The 27,468-nt window shown below is 40.6% G+C and overlaps 1 long non-coding RNA gene across 5 annotated transcripts in view; it reads left to right on the forward strand.

Annotated features, from left to right (window-relative positions):
- Positions 1–27,468, forward strand: part of LOC138999264 (uncharacterized) — a 258,828-nt gene that overhangs the window by 62,143 nt on the left and 169,217 nt on the right. For 4 of the 5 annotated variants that reach the window (XR_011469352.1, XR_011469348.1, XR_011469351.1 and 1 more), the window contains one exon: positions 27,040–27,124. This is a non-coding gene — a long non-coding RNA (uncharacterized lncRNA). Of the gene's footprint in view, positions 1–25,640; positions 25,775–27,039; positions 27,125–27,468 lie in introns of all 5 variants that reach the window. The other variant, XR_011469349.1, reaches the window with a different exon arrangement.

A 27,468-nucleotide genomic window follows, 5' to 3' on the forward strand; every position in this document is an offset into this window, starting at 1 on the left:
TTCAACACAGGAGCTGCCCCCTGGTGGTCAGTGTGCTCCCACAGGGGGAGCACCTCTCAGCCAGAAGTTGGGCTCATGGCTGGCGAGTGCAGCTGCCACGGTGGGAGCCTCTCCCAACTCTGTGGCCGATTCGGGCTTCTCCCTGGCTGCCTGCTGCTTGGTGCACTGCTACATCCCCCAGAGGGGTCCGGGACTCCGAGAGGGTGCAGGCCGGGCTGAGGGCCCTTCCCCTCCATCCCCCAGTGCATGAATTTTGTGCACCGGGCCTCTAGTTACAGATAATTAATTTGTAACCTTCTGTGTTAAGGTTTTCAAGTTTCTGTTAAACCTGCACTTTGGGTAGTTATACAGCTGTATTTGAACAAGTCAGGGTTCTGTGATTTTACTGAGCATGCTTCTCTGAGGATTAGGGACTAGGAGAATGTCACTAATGTAAGGGAAGAGAAGAAATTTATATCCACAATGCTCCGACATCACTAGATAGCGCTGTCAAAATAGCCAGGTTTAGTTGTTGTTGATATTGATGAGAAATATTTAAATACAACAATCACATACTCCCAATTCTTCCTTTAAGTAACCCCCATCTATTTACTTGTTCCTTCTGTAAAGTGGTTTGTCACATCCAACTGTGAAAAGTTCTCCAGAAAAGCACAAAGGATAGAAGAGACTTAAATAGAAAGATAAAGGTTTTGAGAAGTTAAAAGATGTTAAGAGAATAACAAGTGATAGACAATTAGTTGGTGTAAAAAATTTAAGGAAACCAATAGGGATCACTTGAAGATGAAAGAATAATTTAGAAAACAGCTAAAACAGCTTAAAAACAAACAAACACAAAAACCATCCAGCTGGTGTGGCTCAGTGGTTGAGTGCCGACCTAGGAACCGGTCATGGTTGGATTCCTGGTCAGGGCACATGCCAGGGTTGTGGGCTCGATCCCCAGTAGGGGGTGTGCAGGAGGCAGCTGATCCATGATTCTTTCTCATCATTGATGTTTCTGACTCTCTCTCTTCCTCTCCCTTCCTGTTCGATATTTGGATTGCCAACACAGGGTCAGATCAATTTTCAATTCAATTTCTAGTCTGTAGCTTTATTTCTTGTGTGAGATATCTTGTATTCTCTTTCTTTCTCCGAGCTTTCAATCTGGCAACTTTGTCGTTACCTTCTTTCAGCTCCCTGTGCTCCAAGGCCACGCTGGGTACATAAAGGCAATTCAGGAGGCCTCCTCCCTGGTGACATTAAGTAGGTTAAAAATTAAGTTACCAAGCCAGAGGAGCACTGTTCCCTCAGGTCCAGGCAAGCATGCTTTGTCCACTCGGCTCTGTAATATGTAACTTGTTAAAAGAGGTAGCTGCAGGCTTTGGTCGTCACCCTTTGTTTTAATCCTCTTTTCATGATATGGGGAATATAACTCAGTTCCTTGATACAAATAGTGAGCCTTGTTTGGGGGACATGCCTTGCATGTAGACTTTCGAGTGAATCTCCTTTAGTCCACTGAGCCAGATTCTGAATTCAAAATACCATCTTTAGCCCAGCCGGAGTAAGGTTGCTGGTTCGATTCCCGGTCAGGGCACATGCCTGGGTTGTAGATTTAGTCTCTGGTTGGGGCACATATGGAAGGCAACTGATATATTTCTCTCTCTCTCTCTCTCGGTATGTCCTCGGGTGAGGATTGAAAAGCCCCAAAACAACCACCTTTATAAGATATCTGTTGACTAGCTATGAACAAATTATTTTAACACCTAACCCCTAGATCAGGGGTGGGCAACCTTTTTTGTGAGTGTGTGCCAAAACCAGCAAAATCTCTGACTCAAAATTCTTCTGTGTGCCAACCCTAATTTTTTGAGAACATGTTACGCCTACTTGATATCTCTTAAGGTGTAAGTATGTGAAGAGCCTTGAAGAAATAATAAAATTCATTAAGCGACAAAAACACAGTATATGATGATGAAAAATACATTTATTTTTTAATGTATACATATTATGTAAAATTATTTATTTATCTAAGATGCACCTACACTGAATTTATCTGAAAAAATAAAAAAGTCGATACTAAGAAAAAAAAATTGTAAATGGAAGATTATAAGAGAGGGTTTCGCGTGCCAGCAAAAGTTACTGGTGTGCCATGTTTGGCACGTGTGCCAGGGGTTGCCCACCCCTGCTCTAGATCATCATGTTCCTCCCCATGTTTTTAATGTGTTTTGATTCCTGGAACATGCCAAGCTCTTTCCCACCTCAAGATCTGAATAAACAGTTTCCTCTCCCTAAAACACTGTTGTCCAAGCTCTACATAGGGCTGGCATTTCATTTTTCAGGGCTTAAGACGACTCATCAGAGAGACAGTCTCTGACCATTAGTGGGTCCTCCTCCACTTCCCCATTATTTTTTTTTAACTCAGAATTTTGTTAGGTTCCTTGGAACCTTCCTTAAGATGTATAATTAATTAATTGATTTGTTTATTGGCCAGTGATACGACCCTGTTCCCCTGTCAGAAGTTAAGCTCCATTCACTGCATGTCTATGAAAGTTGTGTGGTTCAGCCACTGTCAGGCACCTGTTGAATGAATGTCCAAAATCCGTCTTTTCTATGAATGATGTATACCACTGCTGAACAGGAGTTGACTTTACACACACAACATTTATAAGAACCTACATTGTGGAAACATTCTCTTTTCCCCTCATGAATATAATGGACACACTAAACTCCAAATCGGCCCAGTCTGTAGATACCATGTGGTAAAGAGATCTACATTTACAGGTTACAAATCAGGCATAATTATTGAAAATGCATGGAGAATTATCCTAAGAAACAAGCCCGTGCATCGAAAGGTAATCCTTGAAGTGATTGAGGTTGTCGTTCTCTGTATTTGCTTTAGGTTTTCAGAAACACCTTTATTTTCTCAACTCAAAAGACTATAAAATTTGAGACCTGGTGATTGGAAAATTATGGTAAGATTTACTTTGAGCTCAGAAGCAGAATTTTAGGTACTTGTTCAAGAATTATCTTATTCACTGAAGCATAACACCTTGACATGATTAAAAGCCTTCAGAGACGAATTCCCACGTGACTTTTCTAGGTCATTCTTTTCAGAAATATTTTGGAATCTCTTAAAGGTATAGACTGAGTCCAAAAAAAAAAAAATGAATTACTTAGTTTCTAAAAGTTTCAGTACGAATGATTTAGATTTCCAAATTGAAAAAGTGAATGATATTATTCAATAGCATCTTTTCCTGTTGACAAATATAATTGATGAAAATATGCTGGTGGGTCACGTGTTCTGTTTTCTTACCAAAATATGTGAATTATAACTGGAATTCTATGGTTTGGAACGAACATAAACTTGGATTCGGAAATTTAATTAAAAGGAGAATAGTAGGGAAATTGTGCAAAGGGCGGTAAAGAGAACCCAAACTCTTACACTATTGTACTGTGTGCAGTGTTTACGGAAACCTGCCAGATTTTGACTGTATACCGTGTGATAAAATACAATATGAAAATTCAGCTCCTGTCTTAGTCATCGACTCATGTACGCTGTATTAGCTTGGGATGTTAAAGCAATATTTTAGCAACACCGCAAGAATTGCAGCCAACCATCTTTTCCGGGTTATGTGCAAAGTAAATAGTGACTAGGAGGAAAACGTATTCAGGGAGAAAACTGTTAAATGTTGTAACTAGAACTTTCGGCGTAGGGAGAGGAAACGAAATTAAATTGGTGGGCTGGTAATGAACTCTGGTTTTGTTTAGGTGTAGTATCTTGTCACCCAGAGGATATGCTGCCAGTCTTGTAGAGTGATGAGATCATAGCAAACAGAATAAGGGTGATTTAATTGGGGCACACATATTCAAGGAGCTGTTTGTGGATTGGAAAATGTAACAGTTGCAAACCAAGAGAGGAGTTCCTTTGAGGACAAGGAGGCTTCCACCTCTGACTTCTATGAAGAAGAGCCAATGGATAGATTTTTGCACCAAGAGCTGTTGCCATAAAAGAATTGGGCTTTTAAAAATATATATGTTTTTATTGACTTCAGAGAAGAAGGGAGGTAGAGAGAGAGAGAGAGAGAGAGAAACATCCCATGATGAGAGAGAATCATTAATCGGCTGCCTCCTGCATGCCCCACACCGGGGATCGAGCCTGAAACCCAGGCCTGTGTCCTCATGGGAAATCGAACCACGACCTCCTGGTTCATAGGTGGACATTCAACCACTGAACCACACTGGCGGGGCGAATTGGGCTTTTTAATATTTAATATTATTTTGTTCCTGGTTGTTGTTTTTTTTTTGCCAAAATAATTGTATGTCTTTGTGCCCTCTCATTGTTTATCTGTGTCATTTCTGTTTGGGGCAGAGCAAATAGGAAGCTCATTCATTTTTCTTTATAAATCACTTCCTGTTGTTGCCAATTAAATAATGAACACTTTATAAAACACCCGGAAATGTAAGAGGCTCATTGGGTTTTTCACATGTTATTTTCTGGTGTTTTGAGACATGTTGCTTATATTTCCTCCTCCCCGTGCCATATGGATTCCTCTTGCAGGGAATGTTCATTTTCACTCCGATTACACCTCCAGCGCCCAAGCTTCCCGGTTCGCTGGGAGCCACGATAGATAAAAAAATATCGGAAGACTTGCTCGTTTTATTCCTTCAGCTTTTCCACTCAGGACTTCTCATGTTATTTTCCCTGTCGTCGAGGTTGGTTTCATTGTGCAGATCCAGGCAAACAAAGTCAGATTCCAAACAGCCTCATTTGTCATAGATGATTTTTGTCCCCGCATAGGCCTCGGATGTCCTGAGTTCTGGGCCGCGGTGGTGACTTTGTCACATCATTATCCCCGTTGCTTTTACCTTCACACTCACCCCATGTCCAGGGATGTTTATTTCCAATGAGAAGGGCTGGGAAGGAGTCAAGAAAATATTTACTTCATAACCAGGGAGCATATTGGCTGACACCCCGAAAACCTACCACACCTGAGCCCAGAGAAAGAGCCAACCACGCCCCTTGGCTCATTGTATCAAAAATAAAAGCATCAGCCCTGGCCGGTTTGGCTCAGTGGCTCGAGTGTTGGCCTGTGGACTGAAGGGTCCCAGGTTCAATTCCGGTCAAGGGCACGTACCTCCGTTGCAGGCAACCAATCAATGCGTCTCTCTCACATCGGTGTTTCTCTCTGTCTCTTTCTTTCCTTTCCATTCTCTCTAAAAATTAATGGAAAAAATATCCTTGGGTGAGGATTTAAAAACGAAATAAAATAAAATAATAAAATAAAATAAATAAAATAAAATTAAAATTAAAATATAAGCATCAGTATTCATTCAACATTGTTCCCCCAGATTGGAAGTAGCCCAGCCATGGTGTTGAGAGCCCAGCTCAGGACTGTTTTGACAACTGAAATTTTAATCTTGGACCCAGCACTTCCCGTCTAGGTCATAGTAAACCTATTCTTTACTTTTATTTTTAAAAAATGTGTTTATTGATTTCAGAGAGAGGAAGGGAGAGGGAGAGAGAAATAGAAACATCAGTGATGAGAGAGAATCATTGATCGGCTGCCTCCTGCACGCCCCCTACTGGGGATCAAGCCTCCCACCTGGGCATGTGCCCTGACTGAGAATCAAATGGTGACATCCTGGTTCATGGGTCGATGCTCAACCACTGAGCCACACCATTTGATTATTCTTTACTATTAAAAATATGAAGATCTACAGTTCTCCCTATAAAAAATGGGGGCATACCATCCCTTCTGATGAATAACCTCCCTCTCTCTACATCCTTATAAATTGAGCCTTCATAACCATGCACTTTCACTTCACACCTCTTTTTTTTCCTACTAGGATGAAAACACATGCACACACAAATAGGAACAAAACAAAATTTAAAAAACTTAAATGTAGATTATGAAAGAAAATCCTGGTAAGTAGGCAAAACCAGTTAAGACCTGAAACATAATTTGCCACATGAATAAAATTTAAAGCCTTACTTAAAAAAAAATAAGACAGGAGAATATGAAGATTGAAGAGTCCCATTCAGTAGGAATCTATGGGATGTAGTCTATGTGTTATGACTAAATTCTGAAGGAGAAAAGTAGGAGGAAAGAAAGGATGGGGAATATAGTTATATGATTGAAGGTTGAACTTGTCTTGAGTTTAGATGTGATGACTGCAGAGTTAAGGAACTCAAGAATGATTCATACTCAAATCTCAGTCATATTTTGTCAGTAAATGATCACATTATCTTGACAAAATCTCATCTTATAACCTTAACATCTCCAATAGGAAATATTTGTTGGCTCCTTGCCTGACTGCTTAGTTTGATTATTGCATGATAATGGATACATAAGTGATCACGGAAATAAAATAAATGCCTGAAACTGAGATTTCTATTTTGATCATCAGTAATACTCCTGATAACTCTTTCCTGAAAAGGTAAACAAATGAATGAAGTGACTGCTGTTTAAGAAGATGTGTGAATGATTAGTACCTAATTTCTTTGAGTGCAACAAGAATAGCTGAATTTACTCATACCTTAAAAGTATTTGAAGTCAAAGCATGGATGAAATACAAAATGATCAAGATAGTTAGTTTTACCCAGATATTCTAGTGGGAAAGGTCTAGTGTTCAGATAGGACCCCCCCCCCCCCCCCCCGCCCCCGAGAATGGGACCCAATCCAATTTGACAGTCGAACCCGATACCCAGTTCATCCTCAAGATTTCACTCATCTGGGTTTTGTAATTCCGGTGAGTTTTGTAGCAAAAGCAACTGTTCTGTGAGAGTCGAAACTTTGCCATTTTCTCCTGTTTTATTTTTTCAAGTCTGTCTTAGAATTGTTCCGGCTGGTTGACGAATGCAGAGGGATTTTTCTATTCCACTGGTATCATCCCATACGTGAATTATTAATATATGTTGTTGTGTGTGTTTTTTTTTTTTTATAATCCATTACCTTTTAAAAAAGAGTCACGGATGAGCAAGATCCAGCTGCACTTGGGCTCATCAAATGTCTAACGATTTTTCAAAGTTGGAGTGTATTCCCAAACATATTTGCACGAACATTTTCCCTCTATTTACATCCCTTGTGTGTTGACGGGAAATGCAAGCCTTATGTTGCTTTTTCATTTATACTTAACTCATGAGAATGTTTTGTGAAGCAATTTAAATGTCTAAGAGCATTTTTATTACTGATTTTCTTAGAAATAGAAAGTCCCATTTTTGCCAATAGAAGAGGAGAGAAAACCCCATAGAAACCCCAACAACCCAAGTTTGGTTCAGAACTTGAAATGAGCAAAAATCGAGTGGTTTCTAAAGTTGGCAAATCTTGTCCTAAATCCCTTGTAGGAGATCTTCATTTGCTACCTACAAATGAGTAGTTTTATGTATAAACAGGTAATTATAAGCTTTACTGCCCTGTCAGCTGCTGCTTGTATCTAGCCATGGGCCAAACTCTAGTATTTCAGAAAATATAAAATAGAGGTACAGAGCAGGTGGGCATGTTATAGAATGTATTTATCAGCTAGCTAGCTGGGATGAATGAGATTGAAATTCTAGTTTGTGAAGAAACAAAACGAACCTGAGTTTTTCTGTGTCTTTATAGAGTTTTCCTTGCTGATTTACTCAAAGAATAAGACTGAGATGAGTTAGAGATGTTTTGCTTACTTAAAAGATGCCTTTCAAATCTCTTAGCAGCTTTTATATGGGCAGTCAATATAACAACTCATATTAATCCAGGATAGTCATTAAAGTAAGTTAATTAAGACTTCATTATGACAGCACTGTTAACAGATTTAAGGAGTATACTGGGGAGTGAAATAGGGACACATCCTGAACTTTTGGGGGGGAAAAGATACTGTTTATGAAGTACTATCATTATATCTCTAGTTTCTCCAAATTAGTAAAATTGATTTTGATTTATTAAATAGTGAAGTCTATTCTTGCTTTCACAAACTTTGAGGTTTGGGGTGCTGAGTTATGACATCATAAAACAAGTCATATCTGTTTGATTTCAAATCCTGGCTCATCCGTGTTAGCACTGGGCATCTGTACATAGAGAAAAGTTGCCTCTGTATAGTAGTAAAGGATTTATTAGCATAATATCTGAAAGTTGGCAGGCACTCAGCAAACCCAAGTTCTCTGACAACCTGAGAGCGCCAGTGAATGGTGGTGCTCAAATCACCATAACCTTGGTGAGACCATTACCTGGTGGAGGTGACGTGGAAATGGCCTCAGCAGCCTCTGGGTCCCTGGACTCAATTTCAAGGCTCCTTCCAGCACCAATCTATTTCTTTCTGATTCCCCTTCAGCCTGGGATGTGTCCATAACTGTTGTTAAGTTAGTGTGCCGCAGCCTCACACAGGATCATTTTAACATCTGCTCTGTAACCTAACAGCCCCTTCAAAACAGCCACTAAAGTCACTTGAGAATCTGCCTGTGCGAGTTTGAGGAAGGTTAACACGGCAGGTGAAGGGGTCCCATTGTGACGAGACCTGAAAAGGATCTAGAAGGAAGATCAGCGAAGTGAGTTCCTCTTTCAAAAGTACTCAAAGAGGCATCTTTTGAATACTCCCGGGCTGGTAGGCGAGGAATAGAGTTCCAGGAGGAACTGTTGTTTGTTTGTTTAAAGGACCTTTAAAAGCATGAGTTAATTAAAAGAAACACAAAACAACTTTCTTTTTTTTATTTATTTTATTTTATTTTTTATTATTTTCCCTTTATTGAATAAGATATTACAAATGTGTCCTTATCTTTCTTTAGTAAGCCGTAGACATAGAAGGGACCTTCATAGGAACCAGTAAAAGGGCGTCGTCCATTTTGCACACATCACCCCCTTCCCTAGATGGTCTTTTTCGCCAAACTTTGTAAACCACTTGTCAAAAACAACCAACACAGTGAATCAGTTCCATGCTGATGTGCATCTCATCACGCTGGGTCGTCAGTCTCAGAGCTCATGTCAGGGCTCCGAGCACCTTGGAGTGAACCCCTCATTCTGTGAAATCAGTACAGGTTTATGGTTGCTCACCGTGGACTTTTGTTTTTAATCTAGCTAGGCCATGCTTTCACCCATGATGTATTCTAAGGCACATATTTCTCAACTTCATCCCCATCGTTAGAAAAACACATTTAGGTTGCTAGTTCTCTTTATTATAAATAATTCTCAAATGAGAGATTCTACAAAGAAATTTCTCGTTGGTAATTGGCAGAGGTGACTCAAATTGTTGCTGTGATGACTATGTATGTCAAGAAAATATAGTGTGATCAGAAAAATCCTGGAGGGGCTTGGCAAGGATCAGTGTCCTCACAAAAATGTATACTTTCTCGTTTGAGTGAAAATAAGAATTTCTTTATCATTCTACTTGTTACATGAGATGAACATCAGCATGGCACTGATTTATTGTGTTGGTTGTTTTTGACAAGTGGTTTAAAAAGTTTGATGAAAAAGACCATCTACACGTTATCTATAATAATAAAAGGGTAATATGCTAATTAGAACCGGGAATCTTCCGGACGTCCTTCCGGATGTCCTTCTTGATGAGCCGGGGCCAGAGGGAAGCCAGCCCGGGTCCCGGGTGCCTGCTGGTGGCCAGAGGGAAGCAGCCCGGGTCACAGGTGCCTGTCGGTGGCCGGAGGAGGGAAGCCTGGGTCCCAGGTGCCAGAGGGAAGCTGGTGCCGGCAGCCAGGGGAAGGAAGGCCTAGTCTTGCACAAATTTTCATGCATTGGCCTCTAGTATATATGTAAAAATACAAAGAAACCATGAAGGAGAAATGGAATGTTTTAACTACCTGAAAATTGAAGAATTCACATGAAATATATAAAGAGAAAAATGTCATCCCAGAATTTGGATATATGTCTGATTCTGAACGCTACACGCTCGTGTGTATACTCGAATCTCAGAATGGAGAAGGAACAGTTTTTCCATTTCCCTGAGCAGAATTGAGTCACGCTGACAGCGGGTGGCAGAGGTGGGCAGACGGAGGCGAGGCAGGCAGGGTTTTTAAGTCCCTGGTATCTGTTTGTCATTAGCAATTGTTTTTCTTTCCTCCTAAGACCTAAATATCTTTTAATTATAGGTCAACTGATTCTGTAACTGAAACATTGAGTAGCAGATTAAGCACAGCCTGCTGTTACAGTAATGAGGAATGATTAGGATCTCAAATAGTTTTCTCTCTTGCATGGAAAAAAAGCACCAATTAGTATTAATGAATCACTGCTTGAATGAGGAAGCCAGGTTTCTGGTTTTCCCAAAACACGAGAAGGACTTAATTTTGGCCAAGATATTTTGTTTCCTTCTTCTTGTTGTTATTGTATTATTTATATTATTTTTAATGAAATCTTTGCACATAAATGCCTGAAGTTTTTAGGGGTACTCTTTAGACATGATGATGAAGGGTGGGTTTAACTTTCGCACTGAATACAAGGGTACTGAGGTTGAAAACAAGGGGAGTTCTGCTGTTGTTGTTTATTGGTTACGTGTCTGAAATAACCTGTTTATGTTGCTACCTTGGTGAAAGGGGAATTTTGTCTTAATTAGAAAAGAGAAAGATACAGTGTGTCATGGAGTGTTGAAATGGTCATAATTGCTCATCTGTGGCATGTGATAGAAATTCTATGAGCCTTTTGGAAGGAAGGTACTTTGGCACATTTGTCAAAAATACCTTTAAAGTGTTTATACTCTTGCTGCAATAAAATCGGTTCTAGAAATATATCCTAAGGAAATAATTATAAACACACAAAGATTCAGAGTTGCATTGTGGAAAGTTGGAAACGAATGTGTGATTAGCGATTCCTGTCACACAGGAGTTTTTTTCTGTCCTGTGCACTGTGATATCACATGTGCAAGGACCAGGGCCTGTTACATAATAGGTGCTTAATACACATTTGCTGTATGATTGAATATATGCATGCAGTCAACAAAAGTCATTTTCTCTGAAAATATTTAAGAGACATTAAAAAGCTATGTGAAGCGGGGTGGGTAAGAGATCAACTGAAGGACTTGTATGCATGCATATAAGCATAACCAATGGACACAAGACACTGGGGGGGGGGTAGGGGAGGCCGGGAGAAGGTCGGGGTGGTGGGGTGGGAAAGGAGACATATGTAATACTCTTTGTAATACTTTAAGCAGTAAAACAAAATTAAAAAAAAAAGCTATGTGAAAAGGCAGGAGGAAATTGTAAGTACAGTATGTTATAAAACCCATTGGGAAGTAAACATATTTGTAACTTGCAGGCTTCTATTTGCCAGTAAACATTTTGGAAGGGTACAGAAAACAGGGATCAAATCAACCCGTGAAGCTATCCCAGAATGCAAAGGAAAGGAGGTGAAAATGATAAAAGAGAATATGAAAGACGTGAAGGACAGAGAACAGGCATCTGACATAAGGATTATGAGTTTTCCACGACACAAAGTCAAAAATCAAAATAATTGGAACAGAAGAACTAACACAATTAAGGAAAATTTTGTGGAGCAAAAAATGTTTACTTATAAAATTCAAAAGCCTCAACACATTCTTGGCAAAATTAATAAAGAAAAAGAATGTGCATGTTATTTGGGTAAAAATATAAGCTAGCATGAAGAAACAAAAAAAAAATCATACTGGCTTTTAACTTTTTGCCATATTTACAGTGTTTGAGGCAAAAATTTTGTGATAGAAACATTTTACTCACAGCCAATTAGTAATTCACATATGAAAGCAATAGAAAAATATCATCAGGTATACAAGGGTCCAGAAAAAAAATTGTTCAAAAACATTTTGGCAGTTTTTCTAAAGCTATATAGTTCATCTTAAATATGGTATGAGTGAAAATGAATGCTCAAACTAGGGAGAGTAATATTACAAAAGGCCTCAGAAATCAGCCTACAATTCTATCACCAGCCACTATATACCCAGATCACAGGAGTTATGATAACGATTTGTATCTCAGCATTACTAATTGACTGAGCTGACCACAAAAATGAAACTAAGAAAGTGGAGAGAGGGGGGGGGGCGGGGAGAGAGAGAGAGGGAGAGAAACATCAATGTGAGATACATTGATAGATTATCTCCCAAAGGCACCCCAACCAGGGCTAGCAATGGAACCTGCAACCCAGGTACATGCCCTTGACATGGAATCAAACCCTAGACCGTTGGTGCATGGGCCAATGCTCTAACCACTTAGCAACATTGGCCGGGGCAACACATTTTATTTTCCTACCTGGACAAAGATTAAACCAGTGATTCCCAAAGTGGGCGCTACCGCTCCCTGGTGGCCGCTGCAGCGATCCAGGGGGGTGGTGATGGCCACAGGTGCATTTGTTTTAACTTTTTTTGTATTACCTTTCTATTCTGAGTTCAATAAATAGTTCATAATTTCAAACTTCAATGTTTCTAATTTACACCTTTCTTTACTATATTTTACGAAAAAGGTAGAAACATTAATACATATATCTTTCTGTTTAATTGCTATTAAAATTTTAAAAAAATTAACTTCCAGGGGGCGCTGAGTAATATTTTTTCTGGAGAGGGGGCTGTAGGCCAAATAAAGTTTGGGAACCACTGGATTAAACTAAAGCAAGCTCGTTGCTTGTTCTTTGATTTATTATGGAAATAAACAGGTGATTGGACACATTTATCCCTGGTGTGATAGGATCCTCTCTCAGGTAGAATGTATCTAAAAGATTAATAGCTTCCATGAAATAATGCTACAACTCTTTTTTAAATATATCATGGGATTTAGAGTAATCTCTGAACTGTAGGTTTATGAGTTTCGATCTTTCCCTCTCTTGGTTTACTTGTGTTTTCTAACTTTCCCACACTGATGAGAAACTATTTTGCAATTAAAAAACGATTTAAATTTTCAAATGTAGTTAACATGTTCTAAGAAAAGTGATTCGCCATGGCAATATCATTTTGGAAAGAGGCACCAAAGAGAACTTACAGATGAGAGATTAAAGAGTGGGTGAGGCAAAGATGGTTCACAGATTTTGATAATACTTTGAGAAAAATGAAATAATACCAGAAATATTTATTGGAAATAACAGGATGGGCATCACAAAAGCCACACCTGGGAATAACTTACTTAAACACTAAAATGTGGATCGTTTTCTACAGTTCTGAGATGTAATTTTCCTCTTTTATCTTTCCTAAATGAAAATAACAGGAATGACTCAAGCCAGGTTGCAATTTTCTACCAAGAAACGAAAGGCTTTTTTATGTTTTTGAAACAGTGAAATTTTAACAGTTATTTCCAGATAACTCATGGTCATCAAAAGAAAAATTGTAATTATATATATATATTTCATCATTTTGAGAAGTACATTAATACATATATATCCAAAAAAGAAATGCTTAAAGCGATTACCCATTTCTCACAATTATTTCTGTAAAAAAATGTATGAAGTACAGAAAATTTCAAAATATAAACCACAATATCCATATTTTTACTGCTCGGGGAAAATGACTATTAACATTTTATTTTATCTTATTTATTTATTTATTTTATTTATTTTTTTTTAATATATTTTATTGATTTTTCACAGAGCAGAAGGGAGAGGGAGAGAGAGTTAGAAACATCGATGAGAGAGATCGATCAGCTGCCTCCTGCACGCCCCCTACTGGGGATGTGCTCACAACCAAGGTACATGCCCTTGACCGGAATCGAACCTGGGACCTTTCAGTCCGCAGGCCGACGCTCTATCCACTGAGCCAAACCAGTTTGGCGACTATTAACATTTTAAAGATTATATATACTTTGGGTCATTGTCATCCTTATGTACATTTTAAAAATATTAGGACATAGTAAACATACTGTTTCATAAATTAATTTTTATTTAAAATATACTCGGAACATTTTTTTTTTGTATCAGAAAAGTCTTAGAAAACAAAAGTGTTATTTTCTAGTAACCTATTAAATAATTTTTAGGCTGTTGTTTAATGTTTTAGTTTAAAACTTCACTACTAAAACAATGCTTAGTGGATCATGTTCGTACATGAAACTTTGAACATCTGTAATTATTTTCTTAGAATAAATTCCAAAACTAGAATGGGTCACTGGGTACACAGTTTAAAGATATTTACACATCATCTCTCGTTTTCCTCCTGGGCGACTAGATGTCTGTGAACACATCAAATTTTCTCTAGCCCATGCTAAGTACCTTGAAGGAAGAATCTGAAGACTAATTTCTATGCTCCTCTATTCTTGGTATTCATTCAGACCTAAGGAGGAAATAGAAAGTTATAGTAATTGCAAGTTCTTACAGAGTTTCATCACCAATCAGAAAGAATGATGGAAATATTACAAAGGAAGAATCTCCCCACCGCAGTTTTGTGGGAAGACATCAAGTTTGATAGTTACCAGAGCTGACAACCCCATCACTGTAAAGTTTCTGAGGAAAATGGAGTACAGGGCTGGGACTGTCCATCCTTTGCAGTTGACGGCCATTTTCCAGAGAACAATGAACATCCCAGGCTATGCTCTTGAACTAAGTCAGATATTAAGACCCCCCAAGGCCTGGAAACCATTTAATTGCAATTCAAGCATTTCTGGAAGTGCGTGGAGACCCTCACAGGGAGGAAAATGTCCTTTTGCAGAAGTGAAAGGAATTGCTAATAACAGAGAGTGGGAGGAAAGCCGTTTTTAAAGATCAGAATTGGCTTGGGATGGCAGAGATAAAACGTTCAGTGTGTCAAGTCAATCTTTATATTAAGTATAAATTTTAAAGTTTTCCTTTTCGTACAAGAAGCAGAAACCCATTTGTTCCTTTGTTTATTTTATAAAATATTTTACTTATTTCAGAGAGGCAGGGAGAGGGAGAGAGAGAAATATCAGTGATGAGAATGAATCATTGACCAGCTGCCTCTTGCACGCCCCCTACTGGGGATTGAGCCTACAACCTGGGCATGTACCCCAACTGGGAATCAAATCATGACCTCCTTCACAGATCGATGCTCAACCACTGAGCCACACTGCTTGGGCTCTTTGCTTACTTTTAATGTTGAGTAAGAGGAAAAGTACTGCATTTTCTGACCTTGGTCCTGACCTCACATCTGGGGGTGTTCTAAAGAGAACTTTACTGTGTGAACCTTGTGTCTTTCCACTGAACTATACATCACATGCACCTGCAAAAGATTGGGTTGCAACATTGCTAACCCATGTCCACACCACAGGGATAGGTGACGGTGTATGCCCTACTCTACAGCTACACTTAGAGCCTTCAAAGGCTTTGACTGTTTAATGCCTATCCCTGCTCATTGTTTTCCCAGAAGGCCTAGAGTTCCATGGGGGCTGGGTCTGTCCGTCTCATTCACCGTTGTTGTTTCAGCTACATAGAAACGCAGTTGAACTGGCGCTGTACAAGAATGCCTGCTTTCTCTTAATCTTACCATCAAAGGGAATTCATCCTGGTTTTTAACCTTTGCCAAATTGATAGCCAAAAGCGAAACTCATTGTGTGATGCTGGTAAAATTGAACATAAACTCCTATGTTTATTTTTCTTTTGTAATTTGCCTCTTTGTGTCCTTTGTTTATATTTTTCAATTAAGCACTCCTCTTTTTCCTGTTGATGTAAAAGAACATGTTCTTAAATGAATTAAGGATAATAACCTTTTGTCTACCATATATTTTGCAAATATTGCATCCTCAGTGTATTATTAATAGTGTTTTTAACATAGGGACTTTTAACTTTTTAAAAATATATTGTTTTTGTTTTTATGGTTTTGCTTTATGCTTATAAAGCCCTTCTCTGCTACATGTTTGTTGTTTTTTTTCCTTAAAATTAACCCAACTTTTTATGTTTAACAAAAAAATTATTCTAAGAACTTTAATTTTTTTTGCCTCAAATAATTTAATTTGCGCAGTTGACTTTTTAAAAAAATATATTTTATTGATTTTTTTACAGAGAGGAAGGGAGAGAGATAGAGAGTTAGAAACATCGATGAGAGAGAAACATCGATCAGCTGCCTCCTGCACACCTCCTACTGGGGATGTGCCCGCAACCCATGTACATGCCCTTGACCGGAATCGAACCGGGGACCCTTCAGTCCGCAGGCCGACGCTCTATCCACTGAGCCAAACCGGTTTCGGCGCGCAGTTGACTTTTTATGTATTTTCAGGCTAGCTAATCTGCAAATGGCATGAGATGAGAAACCCATTCTGAAATTTCTTTTTAGAAATTTCAAATTCTAAAGAGAAACCAGGGCTTTGGGGAACATTTTGGGTGTTCTTACACAGAAGGCTGATACTTGGAATCAGATCATCATTAAAAAGCAAGCAATGCCATTTGGGTCCTCTTCTTTCTCAAATACATAATTTTTTAAAAAAAACCACAAGTTTCTGGTTAGTGTAGTCTAACTTTTATTTCATTGTACCTGTGTCAAAACAGTTTTTTTAAAAATATATATTTTATTGATTTTTTATAGAGAAGAAAGAAGATGGATAGAGAGTTAGAAACATCAATGAGAGAGAAACATAGATCAGCTGCCTCCTGCACACTCCCTACTGGATATGTGCCCGCAACCAAGGTACATGCCCTTGACCGGAATCGAACCCGGGACCCTTGAGTCTGCAGGCCGACGCTCTATCCACTGAGCCAAACCGGTCAGGGCTCAAAACAGTTTTTGATGCGCTTTGATATTGGGAGACTGAATGAGTTGATACTTTTAATTAGTTAAATGAATTTGGAGCTCTATCCAAATTAAAAGTTACAAAATGGAAGCCAATAACAATGTTCATATACTTGTTCTCTAAGGGAGATGCATGGAGCCGTGTGCTTACACTAGGACCTGTGGAGAGAATGCTCTTAAGATGGATAGAAAACACCCAGCTAACCAGGAAGCAGGGTCTGGCTGTGGAGTTCCCTTCGTTTCGGATGAATTTCCTTGAAGCCTGACTCTTACCTTTGGCTTGTGATTTGAATAGACTTTGTTTTTCAGAACCATATAGTTCAAAACACTTGGTCAGTCTTCATGGGAACAAGGTATTTTGCATCCCTGCCATTTCTTCTTTCCTTGTGTTTGGACATGTCGACTGGGGCTGTGGGAACATGGAGACAGGTGGGCCAGACGCAAAGGAGACCTGTGGGGCACAGGCCACCTGGGTCCAGTGGGATGCACCACCTGTTGGATGAACTCAGTTGTGAGAAGTAAGCTGAAGGGCTTTCTTGCTTGATTATGGTAGGACTTCGTGGGTGTGGGTGTGGGTGTGAGATGAGAGCCAAGATGAGAGCCATGTATGCCTCTGACCAAATAGCCTTTCTGATGGGTCTCACTTTTGGTCTTAGTCATACTCTGCTTACTGATGTCTTCATGGATGTGAGTGGGTTCTCTGAGGGAACTCACTTTTCTTTGAACACTGGATGGTTCAAAGAAACTGGTGGGTTCTCTGTGGCAGGACTACTGACTAGCAGCGTCCGATTGGCTCTGTTCCCTGCCCATCAGTGCAAATGAATCCTCCCACTTCAGGTTGAGGGGACCATTTCAGTGATGTAGTGAGACCGGATTATACAGGGTGTGGCAAAAGATTCACAGTTGAGTATGGGAAACACAGAGTTTATTCTTGTATTTTTATGTATTAACGAGTGGCCCGGTGCACGAATTTTGTGCATTTTGGGGGCGGGGGCGGTCCCTCAGCCCGGCCTGCACCCTCTCGCAGTCCAGGAGCCCTCAGGGGATGTCTGACATCCTTAGCACTGCCACGGAGGTGGGAGAGGCTCCCGCCACTGCCGCTGGGCTCGCCAGCCATGAGCCTGGCTTCTGTGGGAGCGCACTGACCACCAGAGGGCAGCTCCTGAGTTGAGCATCTGCCCCCTGGTGATCAGTGCATGTTATAGAGGCCGGTCGTTCCACTGTTTGGTTGATTTGCATATTAGCCTTTTATAATATAGGATCATTAACATTGTCAGGTATTTTCTTCTCTCACTCTCGTTCTCACGTTGGTCAACTCTTTGAGAGGGTTTCTGTCAGATTCATTTGCTGACAAAGTGTTTTGTTTGAATATCTATGCTAGTTTACAGTCTTACAGAAATAAGGGTCAGAGAATAATTCATTAGGAAGAACATTGAACCAGGTATCAAAGGATGTTCATTAGCTGTGATTCTGACGGAGTCTCTAATGAACCTTGAGGAAGACCTTCTCCTTCTCTGTTGAAGTTGCTTCATGTATAAAAGGAGGAAAAGAATGCTTGTCTTTCCCTGGCTGGTGTGGCTCAGTTGGTTGGGCATTGTCCCATGCACCAAAGGGTTGCCGGTTCAATTCCTGGTCAGGACACATGCCCAGATGGCAGGCTGGATCCTCAGTGGGGGAGTGTACAAGAGGCAGCCAATTAAAGTTTTGCACTCACATTGATGTTTCTCTCTCTCCCTCTCCCTTCCTCTCTATAAATCAATAAAAATTCTTAAAAAAAAAAAAGATTGCTTGCCTTCCCCACTTCAGAGGCTTATCCTCAGAATCCTAAATGTGAAAGTACTTTTTTGAACCTTAAAAGCCCTCCTTCAATGCATGGTTTTCTTCTTAGGAGGCTCTGCGACCTCCCTACCTGAGGGAGCCTTTAACAGAACCTCCCACCCTCACCCAACACGGGCACTTCTGCTGCTCTGTTTAGAGAAACACATTTTATGGCAGCACAGATACAGACCTGGATCACGGGGTCACTGCTGTGTTTCCATTACAAACACACAGGCTGCAGGCTACAGCCCTTTCCGCATGCGGAACTTCATCGGAGTCCCGTGTGTTGAGAGCCTGCTGGCACAGAACCAAGAGCTACAGGGGAATACACCACGCAGGCTTGGCCCGAGTGTAACTTCAGCCTGAACTCGCTGGCGATTGTTAGGAGGTCCCATCCTGCAGTCTTTCAACATGAACAACTCTCCTGGGCCCGGACGGTTTGGAAATCCGTCAAGATGCAGGAGGACCACGGCTAGGGTTGACCATCAGGGAGGACCCTTTAACCAGATGGAACTGACATCATGTTTCGTGAGTCTGCTGCTGCTTTTCAGCATCTGTGTGGCCTCCTGCTTGAAATAAATAAGCAAAGGATGTAGCTGTAAGTGCAGTGGTTTCCACACTCCTGGGCCCGATTGTTTCTTTGCCCCACTCCAGGTTGATGGTAGTAGTCAAAGAAGTGGATCCAAATGGATTTTGCAGAGATACTCAAAAAGCCATGCCAACTTGGCCTGTTTAGAACAGTAAGTACAGTAGAAGAAGCTGCGAGAGAGAGAGAGAGAGAGAGAGAGAGAGAGAGAGAGAGAGGACCTCACCTCAATTATGGATTGCGTTAGCTACTCCTTAGGGTCAGCCGGCCACAGCTGCAGATGTGTTCCAGCATCCAGGAGGTGTCCGTGGAGAATTAGGGGCTCATGTACACAGTATTCTGCCCCAAGCAGGGGTGTCAGCCCTGATGTAGAATGAATGGTAGTACAAGGGCTCTAATCTACACCTCAGACTTCCAGGAAGCTGTCTCTTTCACCACATAATTGTCCAGTATCTCTATGTGGTGACATTATCCATGTAGACACAGACCCAGGTAAGGGCTGCAAATGAAAATGAAGTCAGCGGTATCCACTTGTCACCCGTGGTGACCCCAGTGTTGAAAGACCACTGACAGTCAGCATGGAGAGGCCGACTCCAGGACCCCTGGTCATCCTCTGCGTGACGGTACCCTTCATTCATCTTCCCAGGATGCCTGCTGGGGTTGGTAGAATGTCTCTGCACATCACAGGCTCTCTTTCTTCTCACGTACAGGTGACATTCAATATTATATTAGTTTCAGGTGTACAGCATGGTGGTTAGACATTTATTCAACTTACAAAGTGCTCCCCCCGCTAAGCCTAGTGCCCACCTGGCGCCATACATAATTATGACAGTATTATCTATATATATAAAAACCTAAGCGACCGTTACGACCGGTCGACCGGAATGACCGGTCGACTGGTCACTATGATGCGCACGACCACCAGGGGGCAGATGCTCAATGCAGGAGCTGCCCCCTGGTGGTCAGTGTGCTCCCACAGCCAATGTCCTGTGGCCGGCCAACCTCCCTTGGTCCCCCCTACCCCGCACCCCGCCTCTCTGGCCAGCCATCCTCCCACAGGGAGGACAACTAGGCTAGAAGGCTCTGATCGGCTTGATCACTGGCCAGGCCAAGGGACCCCACCCGTGCACAAATTTGTGCACCGGGACTCTAGTTAACTATATTCCCTGTGCTGTATTTTTACATCTCTCTGACTATTTTGTAACTGCTGATTTGTACGTCTTAATCCCTTCACCCTTTTTCCCTTTTTCAGTAAATCCAGTTCTCTTTTTGAAAAGCTGTAAGCCAATAATATCCATGGGAAAATGAAGCAATTACATGAAAACATAATCCTCAAAGAGTTGCATGGCACCTGCATTAGGGTGCTCATCAGGAGACCTTCTGTTCAGACAGGAGTGAATAGGTAACTTAATCCCATAGGCCAGAGTGTGATAACATTTCTGCACAGGACCAGGGCTAAATAGTAACTATTTTTGGCTTTGTGGGCCATAAGGAGATTCTTCTGTAAATGCTTAACTCTCCATTGTAACACAAAACCAGCATAAATGATACGTCAATAAACGGCTGTGGCTCTGTCTCAATAAAACTTTACTTACCAAAACAGACAGTGGGCCAGATTTGGCCCACAAACTACAGTTCACGGACTTCTATAATAGGTTACTGTGCCCAGTAATACATGTGTGGACAATAAAATATTGAGCAACAATAATTAGTGCCTACTTTGTGCTGCTGTAGATACAAAAATGAATGAAGACCCGGCTTTATGCATATACATTATCCCCCGTGGCTTCTAGGAGGGTGGCGTCTGGTACTACATCCATCAGTGTCTCCCCAGTGTGCTTGCCTTTCATCACTGTCCATCTCCAGTGCCCTTCCCCACACTCAGTCTACCCACAGTGCCTTGAGGGCAGAAAATGATGATGTCATCCTGGAATAGACAACAGATTCCTGTTTAGCTTCAACTCACACTCTGTGAGGCAGTGGCACCTGCATTCTCTTTTATCTTCAAGTCAATCCCATGAAGTAAACTCCAGCACTGCTAGTTTACAAATGAGACCATGTAGCCTCAGAGAAGTTAAGTCTTGTCTCCCAAGAATTCTACGCTAGTTGGTTAGGGGAGCTGGGACTCAGCCTAGACCCCAACAACATTACTACATGTGTCCTACACGACACATTTTCTTCGAGCACAAATAGTTTATTTGGAGTAAGAGGAGAAAAGATAGGAAACATCTTGAATTCCAATAAGGGAGCTGAGAGGAGGCTGGCTGGGTGTCCAGATCACTATTAGGGTGGGTTTTTGTTTTGTTTTATTTTGCTTTGTTTGAACATTAACATTGTGGCTGTGTTCTGGAAAGGACACGCATTCTTCATTCTTTTTTCATTACTTGGGAATCGTTGCAACCATTATGCAAAACCAGTAAAAGGAAAAGTTAAAAAAAAAAAGAGTCATCTGGCAGGCGATGCCCAGCCGAAGAACAGCGTGGGTCTCACGGGAGAACAATATGCATTTTGTAAACTTTCTTAAGAGACAATTTATGGTTTCGAGAAAACAAAACAGGAAATTGAATTAAAAGGAGAAACATACTTAAATAATGCTCGAGTGATGACATAACCCACCCAATCTAACAATCACAACTTAAGGTCAGGCATGGTCAGCTACAGGAATTTTCTGGCCTTGGTTGGTAGTGACCTTAAGTGAAGAGAGATGTTTACTTATTCGAGTGGTACTGCTCACAACTTTGCAATAGATGAAAACTATTTTTTTAAAAAACTGGAAATAAGGCTCCTGAAACAACATCTTTTACTGAAATCACAGAAAGAGGGCCTTCCTTCTGACATCATGAATGTTGGTGCTGGACTCTGGATTAGCGGAGCCTCACGCTGGAATGAATTCAGGGTATGTCAAGTAGGTGTTCTTTCTTCCCATAATCCCATGCTCAATACCTCCTGGGGAGTGAGGGACTAAAAAAAAAATCCATTACAAAAAGCTGAGTTTTTATCAGAAAGAAAGAAAATCTAGAGTTATTTGCTACCATCCTAGTGAATACACATACACACACACACACACACTTTATGTTGTGTCTGGTAAAAAAATGGTTTCAAGGAAAGAAAGTGGACTCCTAATTTAAACCAGTATGCTATGTCTGCAGTCTCCTTATAGTAATGTTTGTTTAGTTTTCCAAGATTCTTGAAGAGCAGAGGGCAAAACAGAGAAACTGTGGACACTTGAGTGAATTTAAATGTTGGATCTTTACTCAAACATTTTATAAAGAAGGTTCTTTTTCTTCCCTAGTTGTAAAACAACACTGTTATGTATGAAAACTAAGATTTTGACACTGTCCATTTTCTTTTCTATATTTCACAATATAATTGCATGATTAAAGGATAGCCTCGCCGAAACCAGTTTGGCTCAGTGGATAGAGCGTCAGCCTGCGGACTGAGGGGTCCTGGGTTTGATTCCGGTCAAGGGCATGTACCTGGGTTGCAGGCACATCCCCAGTAGGAGATGTGCAGGAGGCAGCTGATCGATGTTTCTCTCTCATTGATGTTTCTGACTCTTTATCTCTCTTCCTTCCTCTCTGTAAAAAATCAATAAAATATATTAAAAAAAAAAAAAGATGTGTGAGCAAAATAAATAAATAAATAAATAAAGGATAGCCTCTATTTTATAGTGAGGATATTGAGATGATGATGATGATGATGATGATTTTCCATAGCCAAGCTCTTAACCACTACCCTAATCTGCCTCAAATGGGGATCAAAAACCTGTGCTATCATTTAATTGTGATAATATAATTAACTTGGTCTAAGCCCGTGGTCGGCAAACTGTGGCTCGAGAGCCACATGCGGCTCTTTGGCCCCTTGAGTGTGGCTCTTCCTAAGCCTTAGGAGTACCCTAATTAAGTTAATAACAATGTACCTACCTATATAGTTTAAGTTTAAGAAATTTGGCTCGCAAAAGAAATTTCAATCGTTGTACTGTTGATATTTGGCTCTGTTGACTAATGAGTTTGCCAACCACTGGTAAGCAAAAAAAAAAAAAAAAAAAAAAATTTCAGGACTTGCTTGTCTCTATGAATTTGTTGTAATGAGGTTGGGTTTATAAACAACACACAGAAGTCTTCTTGTTCAATCTGTGTTGTGATGGATGGCACCCATCTCTGGGTTATCTGACCAGATTCATCAGTTCACCCCAACACAAGTCACCGCATCACAGGATCATTGAGCCACTCACCACCCAGAGATGAAATTCCTTAGAGCATCAGCCATATACAGGGTGTCCCCCCAAAATAGCTACACACTTGAACAGCTGACAGCTCAATTTTGAAAATGAAATGTATTCAAAGTGTGTGTATACATTTTTGGGGGACACCCTATACATCCCTCTTGTATCACTGGTACCTGATCCCAGTATAGACTAAAAGTCAGCTAAACGAATCAGGAAGATGAGGTTTATGGCTTAATTTACTCTCATAAAGGTTTATGTGGTGTGGTAGATTATTTGCAACCTGGCTGCTATAATTCCTCTCTGTGAATGCATGACTCTGGGCTTGGGCATGTGATTTGCCTTAACCAACAGATCCAGCAGAAGTGGTGGCATGTGAACCTGCCCACAGAGGTCTTGCAGCTTCTACTCTTGAGCTCTGGGGCCTTGCTACCAGATCAGACTATCCTGCTGACTATGACCACCCATTTCCAGAGGTACCAGTGAGGCCTAATCAGTCCATAAAGCCCCAATTTCATCACTGGGACATATACATGACCCCATGTGAACCCAGCCCACATGACTGACCTGTAGAATAATGAGCAAATAAGAGGACTAAAATGGTCCCCCTGTAAGTCACTGAGATTTGGAATAGAAAATAGGAATTTTTTTATATAGGAATAGAAAACTGATACCTATGAACTTTGAAAGCTGAACATTTTCATCTAGCTCATCGTTAAAGTGAATAAAACCAGACAAATTATGAGTAAGAAACCCACTAAAAAAGATCCATTTTAAAAAAACCTCTTATAGTTGAACACATCTCCAGCACATGAGGGAGGTTCTTCAGAGGTAATCAGCGGGGACATTCTGTTCTTTTGTTTCTTTTTCTTAGAGGAGCTAGTGCTATGAAACCAAATTTGCAGGTCAACCCGGGGGCATGTCTTCACAGACTGAGGACACATGTTTGGTTACACCTGTGTCTTTTATTGTTTGATAATACGTCAAGTGAAACGAAATCGCCTGATGCTGTTTTTCTTTGGAATTTGATGTGCAACAATAATAGTTCTGTGATAATAAACTTGGATTCGAGGAGCGGTCATAAGGGTAGAGTGGAAATAAAATGAAACATTGGAATAAAGCCCTGCCCATGAAGATATGGAGCGCTCAGTCCACTGAGGGGTGGGTGGGTTTCAGAGGAGAGCAGGTTGAAGGTACTTGATAGAAGAGTAATAACCCATTGACCGGGTATAGGAAGAGGTCAGTAACTACAAGCTGGTTGGCTGAGGGTGTTGTCCTGGGGCAAGGAAAAGGGGTTTCCTCATTTTAAAAGGCTGTGTGTTTTTTTTTCTCCTAGCCAGAATGCCAAAAGCAGCAGAAAATCATTCTCTTGTTCTCAAAACTTTGCCAATGTAATATTAAATATAGTGCAATTACCATATTTTTGGCAGTGAGTGAAGAACTTCTACACATTGTCTCAATTCCACAACAATTTTGGAAGAAATGTTGTCACTACTTTTTATCGATAAGGAAACTGAGGCTCAAGAAGGCTGAGTAACTTGCCAAACCGACAGCTACTACGCGATTGATTGGGGTCTCCCCTCGGAGCACCTCCACTAACCACAAGGCTAGACTCTTGGATTCCTGGAAACGAGAATGTGATGAGAGACTTGGAGAAGGAAAAACATCCAAAGAGCTAGGCATCCATCCATCATAGACACGCATGACATGTAACCAAGAGGCTCTTCTGCCCATATCTTCGTCACTGTGCCTACATTGTCCCAGATGAAAATGCCATTTGTTATGACGAAGATACCAAGTCTCTCCAGCGCATATTTTTTTTTCTTTCAAAATACAAAGTGGGAGGCTTTATTGAAAAAAAAAAAGTTTCCCCCTAAACTAAAACAATGTTATTTTCAGCTAGGATTTGCCATTGTGTAGAAATACTTTTTGTTCATTGTGTAGACTGTAATCAAGATTGAAGCAAATTCAAGAATCTGTCCTGGGGATATTGTTGAAAAGTCCCAACAGATATGAATTCTTGAAGAATTCGGCGGGACTGTTAGCTGTGTTTTCTACTTGCAGTGGAACTGGGAAGGCTTCGTGTCTGAGAAAGCAAATTGAGAAAATACACCCCCTTCTTAAACTCTTCCTACTAGGAGATCTCTCCGTGTCCCACCATGTACACATCCTTCTTTTTGTAATTCAATCGCAAGCCATAGTTTCTCTGTTCTGAATGTTCTGGACAAGAGGGTCACATACACATGGAGTAAATATGGAGGTGTCAGAGATGGCAGATGACATGAGCAGGCTGCAAAAGCTTTCCGAGCCCCCATTTATGTAACACCAAACAAAGTTTTGATGTCCAATCAGTTTAAGGCTTATAAATTATAGTAAAATTTGGGTAGCATGGAGAAGTTTTCATGAACAACTTTCTTTTTGTATTTTTTTTTTCAGTTGCCTACAAAGATAGGAAAAGTTTCCAATCCAAAACCAATCGGCTATCATTGAGGGGCTCGTGACCCATAATTGGGGTGTTCATGCTCCCTCCTGAAGCAAATCTGTGCTGGAACAGACACTCCGATATGAGGGTAGGATTCATACTATTAATTAATTGGTTCAGGATGCTGTTCTAACATGCCTTTGATATCGACTATCTTTTTTTTTTTTTTAAATTGTTCACTTGATTCAAATACAGACAACTAGGGGATAGGGAAAAAAGGACAGAATCCAACTGGGAGTAATTTGGAAAGCTTGCATCATGTAATGAAGTCACATCTATGTAGCTGAAATGAACCAGACTACTGGCTGCTCACGCTGGGACCACTTCAGGTTATCTGGAGACGATGACATCATCGCGAAGGGGACAGGACCACCTGCCTCTGGAGGGCTGACCGGACTCAATCCCCCAGTTACTGTCCCAGCTGGCTTTTCAATTTTTATTCCTCAGGTTTTGTTTCAGTTTGAGTCATCTTTGATCATTTCCAGCATAACGGTCAATACTCCTCTATCAGAGAGGAAAACCTTTCTACCACCAGTTGCTCTTTGGTGATCATGGGGAAGATAAAGGGAACAGTAAGCAAGTTGAAAATGGACTCTCTCTGTCCCAGATGGGGGGGGGTGTGAATCTTGGGGGAGAGAAGATGAAAGTAGAAGACCATGCATCTTCTCACCAGCGTAGATGCACAGAACACATTGTTTACAGGATCTCCGGGCTTCGAACCAGCCTGCGATTGCAGCTGGCTGGGGGCAGAGCAAAAAGGGCAGCAAAACCCAACTCGTTTGAAAAAAGCACACACACAAATCCTTTTCACTGCTCGTGGACGAAATTACCGACTGACATGCTAAACCTATTAAATAGGTATTTTGCAAATTTTGAAATGAGGAAAAATGCTATGTAGAAATTTTTACAGATGCTGAATGATTGTAAATGTGGTTAAAGATGTGGGACTCGCTCCAACTTTGTTCTTTCGTGGATTGCTATTAGCTTACATGTGAAATCTCTGTTGGCCACGAATTTCACATTGTTCTTCCAAATGTAATCATTTCTCTCTTTTATCTGATCTCCTACAGTCTCTCTGTTTTCATCAATATCTGACAGCAATTCCCAGAGATCCAATATAGTCCACTCTCATATCCTTATGTGTACTTCTCTCTTTGAAATCTAATCCCTTAGCAGTGAAATAATTTATTGTGCTTTATTTAGACTTTTATTTTTTGCATGTGTTTTGATACTGTCCTTTGGAAAAGAGTTGTTTGGAAATTTAAACCAACTGTTCACTAAAAGTTATGAAAGCATGATTAAGAAATTTTCTCTCTTTTTAAATGCCCTTTTTTGATCCTTTTTTTTTTTTAGTGTGCTATGGCAAATGCCACAAAGTCCATGGGTCTGGCAACGATGGGAAAATGAAGATGAAAACTTCTTGGAGCTCAGCTAACGGGTAAGCCATACAGAGGATATAATGAGCCAGAAAAATTAGTGACAGTCTTATTGTTCTCGAAAACCCTTAGATCTTGTGGTTGTTAGAACTGGGAGATGTTGACTTCATTGAATGTGACTTTCTCGTGATATGACAATGGCCTAACATACTCACCTAGTTAACAAGTGGGAGCTACTCGGTTCCAAATTTCATGAGACTATATTTCTCTCCGTCTTGAGTCCTAAAGAAATGCATTTTGTGAGCACTATCTGAAGAGAAGTTTTTATGGGTACATTACAGTCTAATAGGTGCGTTGTTAAGTTAAAGGGGAAACTTGTTCCAGCGAAGTAGTTGGCAGAAAACCA

This window comes from Myotis yumanensis, unplaced genomic scaffold (genome assembly GCF_028538775.1).
Source record: "Myotis yumanensis isolate MYYU_CA2020_CCGP unplaced genomic scaffold, mMyoYum1.0.hap1 SCAF_22, whole genome shotgun sequence".
NCBI classification, from domain to species: Eukaryota; Metazoa; Chordata; class Mammalia; order Chiroptera; family Vespertilionidae; genus Myotis; species Myotis yumanensis.